Source organism: Crocodylus siamensis, chromosome 2 (genome assembly GCF_052110815.1).
Source record: "Crocodylus siamensis isolate JL-2025a chromosome 2, ASM5211081v1, whole genome shotgun sequence".
NCBI lineage: Eukaryota > Metazoa > Chordata > Crocodylia > Crocodylidae > Crocodylus > Crocodylus siamensis.
In genome coordinates this window covers 49,862,096-49,874,641 of record NC_143396.1, presented here as the reverse complement: position 1 = coordinate 49,874,641, position 12,546 = coordinate 49,862,096, and positions in this window count along the sequence as shown.

Here is a 12,546-nt window from a genome sequence, read left to right as displayed (position 1 = left end):
TGTATGGAGGGGCAGATAGAAGCATCCATGGTGAGGGAAGAGGTGGGGCAGGTGCCACCCAGCTCAGGTGGGGCATGTGCCCCCAGATCTGCACAGAGTGGGATGGGCTATGCCAGGCTTTTCCTAGCATAGGAGGGCTAGGCCAGGGCTGTGCTTGGGATGGGCCTCAGCCACACTAGGAGGGGAGATTTTGGGAGGGCTGCAGCCACCTCAAAAATTCACTGTAGCCCACCTCCCAGTGCTGCTGCTGTTGCCTGCCCCGAGAACAGCCCAGCCCATCCAGGAAGAGCCTGGTGCAGCTCCAGCCCCAGCCCACCCCACACAGATCCGGAGCACATGACCCCCCCCTTCCCCTCCCTGGGTGTCTGCAGCAGTGGGAGTCACCACCGCCCTCCCCCCCCCCCGGATGAGTTGCAGCTCTGTTCCGTGCTCCACCCCACCCAGGCAGCACCTACTCCAGCCCCACTCCCTCCCTCACCACAGGGGCCTCAATCTCCTCCCCCCCATGCCCCTTCCCCCACAGACTTACCAGCTGGATGTCACACTTCATGCTGTGGGGCTGCATATTGTAATTGGACCAGTATCAGCCAATATGGATCATTAGAAGTCAGCCATTGGTATCTGCCCACAAATTCTCTATTGGTGCACCCCTACCGGGCTCCTACCCTGACACCATCACAGAAACACCAGAGTCAAAAAGGGTGAGGTGTAGGGGAGGCAGAGCCCCACAGAAGATGCCAGGACACTGAGACCTGTGCACATCTCAATGTATTCCACTCCAGTCAGGTACCACCTCCTGATATCATTTTCATTAACAAGTTGTGGCAGGCAGAACATAGATAAAAGGGGACTAAACAGCCATTGAGAATGTGGCACCTGGGCCCCATCCCAGGTGTGACCCTTTGCCCCGGGTCGCACTATAAGAAGATTCTAGGAAACAGGAACCTGCGAGCCACCAGTAAATCTGAGGGAATGTAATTACAAATAGTTTATTACAACTGTTAAGTAAGTATAACTTGATAGGGGCCAGGTTGGCCTGGCTTGTGACAGAACAATACCACCTTTCTAATATAGTTTTCATGAAGTTAAAGTAGAGAAGAAAAAGAGTTTATTTGGATCTTTTGCTAAAATCCCTTATATAGTATTAGGGAAATAGGGCAATAACTGATCCCTGAAAACCATTAGGGAAGAGGAAACAAATCAGCAAGCCCTAAGAAGTAGAGAAAGTACACATCTGTGATATCTCTGACTTCACATGGGACCAGACTATTTTATGAAATCCCATATTTATTCAAACATTAACATGACCCTGAATATAAGACAACCTCACCCTCCATAATTAGATACTATACATGAAAAGTTGTAAGTGTTAGAATTTTCCAGTTGTAGAATCTAATTATTGGAAGGCTGTCTTGAATCCCACCCATCCCCACTGCTACAGCAGGGAACACACCATTACATGCACCTCAGCAGGTAGACAGCATAGTAAGTATAACATGGACAAATCATATAGCAGAGCTTTGAAGCTGTGACAATCTACATGTTAAAACTGAACTATTATCAAACATCCATTAAATGAGTTGTGTTCATACATCAGAAAAGCATGCAATGTATCATCAAAATTATGACCTATATAATCATTACAGGCCTCTGGACTACCTTAAAATCACTTGACTAGCATTTGTTGCATGAGGATGAGAAAGTTGAGAGGCATATGCTTTCTTATGTCTTACATGAGCAAATGCCATAATTCAGTCACGTCTGTGAAAGTTCTGGTCTCCAGCATTCACAAACCTCTCTCTTCTTCAAAAGCTTTATTGCTCAAGCAGAATGTAAACACACAGCCTACAGACAGTTCTGAATATTAGAACAGAGACCGAGTGAGTGCAATTGAGTGACAAACCAGAGCCAAGCACCAAGGCAGTGCTCACTAGGTCTGTGAGAGTAGGCAGCTATTCAATCCAGCTGCTTCGGATGCCAGCAATCCGATCTGGAGCTCTGAACCAGGTTCCCGCTTCCATCTGGCCAAAGTGGCTCTGAAGTGTCACCCATGTCACACACCCGCTCCCATGGATGGGGGGGCCCCAGAACCCCCCTGCACCTCCCTTCTCAACAGCTGGCAGGCTTTGTGGCTGCAGCTTTCACCCTGCTGCAACTTAACACAGTGTAACCCATGTCATGACTTTAGCTTGATTACAGCTTGAGGTGCAGTTTCCCCCAAACCCCTGCACCCATCTCCTTGAAACTTGGCAGGCTTCGTGGCCTCAGCAGGGGCCACTACCCCTGCAGTTTTCACCTACCTGTAGTGTAACACGTACACGTGCCATGAGTTTTGCTTTCACGGATTTGGGGTGCAGTTCCCCCTGAACCCCTGCACCAACCTTCTCGAAACTTAGCAGGCTTCACGCTCTCAGCAGAGGCTACCTCCCCTGCAAGTTTCATCCAAATCAGACAAAAGAACAAAGTTATAGATATTTCACCGATTTCCTATTATACCCTATGACCGGATCTCCGAGGTGGCTCCAAAGCACTTCGGAAAACTTAAAGAAGCCAGCGCTTCGATCCGGACTTGCTGCTTCAGACACTGAAGCATCCAAAGCTTCTCCAGAGATGCTAAGCCTCACACAGCCCTAGTGCTCACAGTGACATAGGCTGCTAAGCATATCCTGCACCATGGAACTTTATCACAATTTTTTGCTTCAATCCTAAGAAAGACTTGCAATAGCTTTGAGGCAAGGATTCTTGTGCATGATATCTTTTATTGGATTATCTGCATAATAACCACAATTAATGGTTATAAATGCATGAATCACCACGCTGAAGAGTAAGTTTGATAGGATGGTGACATTTCAGGTGCTGCTGTAGATGTAGGTAGCCATCTCTTGCCACCATGGAATGAAGCATTTCCTTCAGTAATTTTTTCCCCTCTTGCTTTCTACTACAGAAAACTTATATTTATCAAGCTATTACTCTTACAGGTTGAGATCTAACAAAGATCAAGTATTACAGTTTTTAAATACTGGACATTTTCAGACATTACTATGAGAAACTTACCTAGATGGGCAATAGCAGATTTGTACATCAGTGAGCACGTCTACAGAAGTTGGTACTGCACATTTATTTAGTACTTGTATTTGCAAGTACTAAATAAATGCGCAGTAACCTGAGTAACTGCACAATAGCACTGGAAAACATCTTTTAGGCAATGCTTCTGTGCAGTAGCTTATTAGTACTGTCCATGCTGTAATGTGCTACTGCACAGCATTTTTCGGCTACTGCGCAGTCAGTGTCTTGTGTTGATGTGCCCAGTATGCACTAAAAACTGCACAAATACACCAAATCAGAACTTAATTCCATGAAGGTATCGGGTATCCGACTAATTAATGAAAATATTTTATTTAACAAAAGGTAACTGCAATCCCCTCATCAGAAGCAAACCACAGAGCAAGAAAATGCAGCTATCCACAGCTATCAACATGACTACACAGACATTGGTGATATGCCAATTACCAAGCATCTTTTCTTTAAGATAAATGTTATGGCAGGGTGGGAAGAAACATTGTTTAAAATATTATGTAATTGTGCCTTACACATAGGAAAACAAAAGCTGTTTGATTAAGTAACAACATTTAAATATATTTAATTAAAATAAGAAGTTAGGTCTCTTCTCTGTAGTTCTGACCTGTGAGTTTAAAGACCTCCATCTTGATTGCTATACCTTGTGAAGCCAAACAGGGCACTGCCATGCAGGTGTAAAATCAAATGATTTTGCAGTTGCTTAGCCTGATGTGATAATGCAAGGTGCACAGCACCAGGAATCAGGCAAAAAGACCCAACTACAAATCATTCCCTCTCCATCAGTTGGATGAAACAAGGATTTTAGACTGTCTCCTCAAGACTAGGAAACCAACAGGCTAAGTACAAGACAACACATTCAGGAGGTTAAATTGGGTTAAAAATGGCCACCCCCATTTAAACTTCACTCGTCCTGATGCCAACCTTACACTTGCAGACCCGGTCTCAGTGAATGGCAAATCAGCCTAACCCTGTAACTGTACAGAAGTTCCATGCACATAAGCCTGTCTAGAATTGCAGAACCTGGTTTAAGATGCTACATAGATCCAAGTTTATCAGACTCGTTCAATTTAGGTCAAACTGGTGCACAGAACTTCTGTCCACTTCCCCTGGATGGCCCTGGAGCTGGGAAAATGAGACACCGGCCCTAGCTCCAGGGCTGCTCTTTTCACTCCCCCCTTTCATCGGGCTTTATTTTGCCCCTCACCTCTGGCCCCTTGCTCTCCTCCTCCTCCAGTCAGCACGCTCAATCCCCATCCCACAAGCTGCTCTGGGGGCAGCCACTCTTCTAAGTGCTCACTGCTGCCGGAGCCAAGCAAGTCCTGGTAGGGGGGGAGGTGGGAAGGATGGGGGTGTAGGTAGACCCACCTCACCCGGGGGGGGTCATACCTGCCCCACCCCATTCCACCCACAGGTTGTTCCTGACCCCCACCATCCCCCTGTAGACCCCCAATCCTTTCCAGTCTGCTGGACCTCCAAGCCCTCAGCTAGCTACCTCCCCATCCATCCTAACTTACCTGGTACCAAGCGGCCATTTTAAGCTGATTAAACCTCCCCTTAACACTTACAAATGTCTGTACTTAGCCCCAATTATGAGAATGCTATAGCTTAACACCATACCCATTCTAGCGCTTTCTTGTACTTTTGTCACTTGGCATCTGTGAAAAGCAACTATGAACATGTCACCAAAATGAAAGCTATTCATGGTGTTAAAAGAGGCTAGAAGATAAAGATTCTGGTTGTCCTTTGGTGCTAGTCAAACACCTCAACGTGCTGCCTAAAAACAAAAAAAAAAAAAAATCAAAGATGAAATCTGTCTGCTGGTGCAATCTCAGGGAGACTAACTGTATGCAGGGCCATCCCTGGGCGGGGGTGGGGTGGGGAAGGAGTGAATCAGGGCAACCTCGGGACCTGTGCTTTGGGGACCCAGTGCCGTACAGGCCCCACCACACGCCGCCAAGCACTGCTGGTTCTGGCCAGCAGTGGAAGGAGGGGACTAATGGGGCTCAGCTCCCCTGAAACAGAGGGCAGCAGCAGACATAGCTTCAGGCTGTGTGCAGGCTGCTGCAGCAGGGGGGAGGGGTGGGCACACTGAGCTACCCTGCACTCACAGCCCGCACCGCAGCTGGCCCAGCCACACACAGGCAGGTAGGTTTTTTTTAAATCTTATCACCCTGGGCTAGGGGAGCTGGGGAGGCACAGATCAAGACCACCTCCTCCCCCCCCCCCCCCCGCCACACACACACACACACACACAGAGTGCAGCAGAGAGTGGGGTAGGGAAAGGGCGAATCATCCACCCCTGCCCCCTCCCTGCTACACAATGGGGATTGTCCCATGACCCAGCCTGGCTGGGGCCCGATTCCCCATTACTGGGGCCCCATCCAGACCAGGTCATGGGAGCTGGAGCCTGGTGGCTCCTCTAGGGGTGTGGGCAAGCAGCTCCTGCTGCTGTGCACTCTGCAGGAAACCGGGCGGGGGGGGGGGGGGGGAGTTCTACCCCCCTCCCGGCTGCCCATGCCACACCTTTGAACAAACCAACGGGCTCCGATTGTCCCACAGCTGGCCCGGCCAGGGCCCCAGACATGGGGAAATCAGGCTTCGGCCAGGTCAGGTCGTAAGACAACCAGGGCCCGGTAGCCCCTTCAGAGGTGTGGCGCCGGACAGCCAAGGGGGTGGGGGCAGGAGACAAACCTTTGCATGGGAGATGATCTTTGTACAGGGCAAGCGGTACTCTACTCCTTGCCTCTGCACAGTGTTACCACTCCTTTGAAAGCAGTGTTAGAAATGCGCAGCTTGCATCTTGCACCTGATAAGAAAGAAATACTGCCCAAGGCTCCTTTCTCCCCCGGTCCCGCCTCAGTCTCTCTCATGCTGATTACAGAAGCTGGAATTCAACTATTCATGGCCTTGAGGGGTGAACTTTTGGCGAACTGTTGTAGTTTTGAGCATGCTTAATGAACTGTTGCATAGTCACCTCTCCGCCCCGCATACTTAAGTAGCTAATTATACTATACATGCGATGTATGTAATGATGTAACTACATGTATGCTTGTATGAAACAGAAGTAGCTGTAAGAGTTCCAGTGTCTGCACACGTGCTCAGGAGAGAGAAGATAAATTCCGCTTGCAAACACAATTAGTTTGTCAGAAGCTGATTTGGGCATCAATGCCCCACTCTGACCTTGTTTGCAAACAAATACATCCTTTTGTGCCAGTTTGATGTCTGTGATCTCTGCGCGCCTCCAAGGAAACGAACCGCATTTGTGTATCAGCAGCACGGCATCGCATCATGTGCCTTGCTGCCCAGCAGCAGGATACACATAGTGGCACCTGCTGCTTTTGAAGCAGCAGCAGGGAGGCACTGAGGCAAGCAGCCCTCTGGCCTGGTGGTGCAGCTGAGGCTGGCTCTGCTCTGGCCCCTGGCTCTGGGCCCCCATAGGCAGTACGCAGCTGGGGCTGGGAGGCAGCCAGGGCCAGAAGCCAACTGTTCCCCTCCATGGCGCTTTCCCTCCCCCTGCAGACTTTCCCATGGGGGTGCATATGTGCACATGCACATTCCCCTCCCCGCCATTTTTTTTCCCCTTCTACCTATGCTGCTTGTCACCCCTCCCCTGGGCCCCACACAGGCTGATATGCCCCAGGCCCCGCACACCCCTAGGGATGGCTCTGATTGTCCCAAGACCCAGCCTAGCTGGGGCCCAATTCCCCATGTATAACCTAGTTCTTTGCTATCTCTACATTCTGCAATTCATTTTCAAGTCAAGACTTCTCTTGCCATTAGCACCTATAATTTTCTGCTTTGTCAACTGTTAGCAGTCCTGTCCCTACAGACATTTTAAAATCAACATTTAAAGGATCTTTGGTGTTTAGTTCTATAAAAAACTGCACAAATACAAGTTCAACATCAGATAACATTTTTCACTAAGCACTTGATAGATTTAGTACATATCCTTGCTACCAGACTTGTGATTCAAGGCAAAAGTTCTTTCAGAAGTAAGATGGAAAATATTCATTCTCCTCCTGCTTGAGGCCACTCAGTTCTTTAGATTTTGCTTCCACTCCAAATGATGCTATATCTGTACCTTCAGGCCAAACAGCTATCTGGTGCTGTGCCCATGTTCACCTTCTTCTGGAAAGTGAGGTGTGTGTTAGTTTGAGCCATGCCTTGGATTGCCTTTAAACTGTACACAGTGACCTAACTTTTTTCCTGTTCTACTATTTGTTTTAATTTCCTTTGCAGCTTACAACTCAGCCAGATTTTTGGCAGTCCTTGTGTGGGTTTACCAAGAATGAGACAAGCAGGACTTAAAAATAGAAATGGTTTAGTAGAGCTCAGGTCTTATGTGCATGCATCCTGTGCTCTAGCTGTTGTGTATGGTTTCTCATGACTGACCTGGCCAGGCCAGTTCTCTCAGCAAATCTTGTCAAAGAACTCCTAAATAAACAGGACATAGTAACTGTAAGAAGCATCTCCCCATACTACTTGATGTCTAAGAGAGCTTTCTTTATCACAATCACCCTCTTCTACCACATATCAGGTCTTGTAAGCTCTGTGCTCCCTCCTACTATTCTGAGGTGGATATTCATCCAGTTCAATGAATCCCCTTCCACAGAAAGTTTTCTACTTGTTTAAAAAACAAGCTGCAGATAGTTCTAACATCTTTGACAAAGAAATTCCAGGTCTCCTCTACAAACAGCTCCCAGAAGTGGCTTCTCTATGTAGTTCCTTTATGTTATCCAATATACGATATACAAAAGGTTGCCTTTTGAATATCAGGAAACCTAGCTACAAAGTTGACTTTCTTTATTTTTCCATTTAAATTTTAAAAACTAGAATTAAATTAACTAGTTCTTATTCACTCAATGATTATTTCCTACTAGCAGCTGCATTATGATGCCTTTATTATTTTAGGCCAGATTTTGGTAAACAAGATCCCTTACTCATTCTACAACTGTTTTGCAAACAAAATCTGTTCCCATCACATTCAAGGATAACTAGGCCTACCATTTTTCTCTACTCTGTATCTGTGAAGTTAAAGCTTCTCATAATAGAAATATTATAAGTATTATTTCTCTCTAGCAACATTACAGAGAATGTGATAAGGACAGAGATGACCACTATCAATTTCTGGGGATTATAGCAGAATCCCAGCATTACTCCATCACTTCCTAGCTATTTAAACTCAAAATATATTGGTTGTAACCATGCTGTCATATTTCTTTAGCCCATTCCATCATGAATTTACAAAACTACCTCAATCCTGTTTCTCTCTCATTTGAACAACATATATCCTTCAGTACTTGTGTTTCAGCCACAATTGCTATTCCATCATTTTTATTTTCTCTAGGAAAGAGGTTCCACATTCTGTGTCAATTGTTAAAGTTCTCTGATTTTGTTCCCAAGCCCTTGCTGTAGCCTACAAACATTTTAGTTATTTCTTTACTGATTACACCCAATTACTCTATTGAATCACCTATCTGAATACTGATCTCATCAATGTAAATAGAGAAAGGACCACTATGATGAACAGGTACGTTAACCCTTGATTAACATGCAAATGAAAATTACTTTGTTTTTTCTTCAAGTCTTGGCATAGCTGTGCTGGGAATTATAGCATTTTGTGCCACACGTTAAGATTATGGCCTGGAAACAACTGGACCTAATCTTTGGAAACAACCTTGTACATTTGTTTGTATACTCCAATGCAAACCATTTTCAGGGACCTGTCTTTGAACTGGGATAAGTTCATATTTTGAACTAGGAGTTTGTTAAGGAGGAAGCCACAATGTAGTCAGCATTTACTGATACTTTGATGGTTCTACACTGTGGGAAGAATCTTATTATAACAGGGGAAGGGACAAGGATCAGTGGAGTTCTTGGCATTGAAAAATATCCATTCCATCCACTAAGGATAGCAAAAAGGTATTGTGACCCTCTAGCCACAGGTCTAGAGCAAACCACTTCTCAGATGATGTAATACATTTAACAGACTGGATAATCTGATGGTAAAGTACCTGGGTCTGTGTTTAGCCAATCAAATTCTGAATTCCCAAATTACCATAACATGCAGAAGACTATTTTGTATTCAAAACGGCTGATAGAACTGCCACTCAAAATATTTGCTTCAGGCAACATTCAAAACTGTTTTACTGTTAAAAAGTAAAATGTAAAAGTGCTCAGCTCAAATTAAATCAGAACACTAGAGTCTGTCACCTGCAATTTAATTTTTTTTTACCGAAGAATAAATGACAATTTCCAGACATTTTGCAAGCTACAATATGTACCAGTATTAAATAATTGGAAATATATATCTGTGCATATACATTTTATTTAAGTCTGTCTCTTAATTAGCATGATCCCTCAGTTGAGCAAATGAATAAAGTGAAAAGCAGAGATACACTGGGGATATGCATTTGTTGAACAAACTGTCATGGTTGCATAAAGAAATGGAATTCCAACTGCAGGATACCCTATAGAAAATTCTCTTCATGACAAGTGAAAAAAGTTCCAGCCATGGCTTTCAGATCTCTTGTAGTTTATGAAAATATATTTTTGTTTAATTCTTGCTAATCTATATAGCACTAGAATTTCTTGTATACAACTCCTGGAATAATATAACTATACTTTGAAACAGTAAGAGTATACTTTCCTTCTGCTTTACGTTGAAGTTAAAATCATCGACGGTTTTTAAACTATTTTTTTTTAAAGGAAAAAATCCACTTTAAATCTGGATTCAGGGGTAGGGGTAGATATCAACCTTCTTGCAGATTAGGCTGAGGAACTATATTGCAATTATTTTAATCAAACCCACTCATAACAAAACTGCTTACACTTACAATACAGGAATTTGTGGAGATCTCATCACTACATAACTTAACTTGTAGAATGATGCAAGAACCTACACATCTGAAACAACTGTTTTAAACCGCAAGAAAAAAAAATACCTGCAAATTTTTAGAGTATAGGCTGCAAAAATAAAAGTTGCTCTTCTTGCTAGACACCCCATTTTTATCTCTATATGGTATTTGTAAGTAAACCACAGTAGCAGAAATTTAGGTTGGAGATTAGGAGAAACTTTCTAAACTACAAGTACTGGAACAGACTATGGGATTTCCATCCCTAGAAAATTTTCAAGAGTGGGTTATACAGAAACTTGGCTGGGATGCTTTATTCAGTAATAACCCTACCTTGAGTATGGTGCTGAATTAAGATGATCTTGTGAGATCCCTTCCAGGCCTACCTTCCTATGATCCTAAGTAATTGTGCAGTCTTTTTAATAGGACACTTGTGCAGATTATAACTTTGAGCAGGATCTACAAAGTTGTGTACCCAAATACTTCTAGATAAATACAGTTTGAAAAGTTAAGGACTAATTGTGAAAGTTAAGGACTAGTTAAGGTTTATATTTTCAAAGTTGCTGGTATACTTTTCTCAAACCTTTGGAAACAAAATTATTCTACTTGAAAATAGACAGTCATCTCTTGACTACAGTGAAGCGATTCATTTTCCCCTCCACCTTTTTAAGTACAGGACAACTCAGAGATTTAAATATTTACTTGCCTCACCAAACAGTAGTCATTCAACCCTCCTGGAAAATCTGGCTACATGCTTCAACTGCCTATTTACTAAGCCTGTGCAACGTGGCAAGTATCTGCTTCGGATCCGGATGATTTGGAGGATGGTGATTCAATTCAGAGATTCAAATCACTGTCCCAATTCAATTCGGTTGAGTCAGCTCCAAAAGATTTTGTGCCACTTCAGAGATTCGGCTGTAGACTAAAACAGGCAGTTGACACAGCTGCCTCCAGCTGGTAAGTCTGTTGGGGTTGGGTGACGGGGGAGAGATTGGGGCTGTGGCTGGGACAAGCTGCCCAGCTGGGGCGGGGGGGACACATTACTCAGGGAGGAGTGCAGGAGAGTGCACAATGCGCAGTAGGGTGGGGATGGGGGGGGCGGGGGGGGCACAATGCAGGCACAGCTCACTCTGTGCAGAATGGGGCAAGTGGCAGCAGGGCATAGGCCCTGCTCTCAGCGCTCCCACGCCAGCTGGAAAGTGGAAGTAAGGCAAAGTCCTCACTCTCAGCATTGCAGGTACGGCAGCACTGTTAGCAAGGGTTATGCCCTGCGGCTGCTTGCCCCCTTCTGCCCAGAGTGAGCTGCGCCCACATCACTCCCCCTTCCCTTCCCCCACCCCACCCCACTGTGCCCACATCAGTGCTGGGAATGAGGACTCTGCACTACCACAGTTAGACAGCCAGTGTGTTGGGGGGGGGGGTAGGGGGATCCCCACCAGGGGCAGGCAGTGCCGCTGGTTGCCAGCTGGTGCAAGTACAGGATGCGGGCATGGCAGCGCCGGGAGCAGGGGCTATGCCCTACTGCTGCTTGCCTCCTTCTGCCTGGATCACGCCATGCCCACATCCTGCCCCCCTCCCCCCCCAAGCAAGCGGCAGTAGGGCAGAGTCCCTGCTCCAAGCACTGCCACACCTACATCCTGTGCCCCCATTCCCAAGTCTTGTGCCCTCCAGCCCAACTAGGTAGCTTGTCCCAGCCCCAATCCCTCTCTCCCCCACACCCCTTCCTTCCCCCTAGCCCAACCCCAACAGATTTTCCAGCTGGAAGGAGCTGTGTCAGCTGCCTGTTTAGTCTATGGCTGAATTGCCAAATCTTTTCCAAAACAATTTGGAGCTTTTAATTGGTCTCCTGATTCAATCTGGATTCCAAGATTCAGTCCCTGAATCAGACTGAATCTCCTCCTATTCCAACTGGCTACCGAAGCTTCACACAGCTCTACCATTTACCTTGATTTTATCACTCCAATCTGCTTCTCAGTTAAAATGATGCTGATCACTTGTACTCTGGTGCTATGTATTAAAAAAAGAAAACAAAACAAAGACAGCACAAAAATTACAGAAGGACATTTTCATTTTAAACTCAACCTAATGTAAACTTGGGTAAGCTCACGTGGCCCAAAGGAAAGTTTTTGGTTTAATTACAGAGGTCAATACTTTCCAAAACAAATTATTCTTTCAGCCAGTCCTGTTTTTCAAAAGAATTAATCACCAACCTGTGTGTCATGTGACAAGACTAGTGAGGGAGCAAAGTGGCAGGTATAGTAGGGAGCACAGGGAAAGAAACAAAGTAGAGCAATAGATCAGGCAGAGAACACAGGGCAGGGAGCAGAAAGCAGAATGGCAGCTGAAGCAGGGAAAGAGGATCACAGTGACACGGAGAGGGTGCAAGAATTACCTTATGGCATACCTGAGAAAAGAGGTTGGCCACCACTGATTTGTGGGGTTTGCATGGATATGCTGCAGCCTTAGTGTCTAGGCACACTTCGAACAGCATTCATCATGTATTTTCCCCTTAGTAACCAGAACAAAAATTAGCTAGTAAAATAAAATATCAAAATTACATTAGTTAGTATAAGACTTTGACAAAAGATGCACTCCTAAAATAATCTAGTTTTTG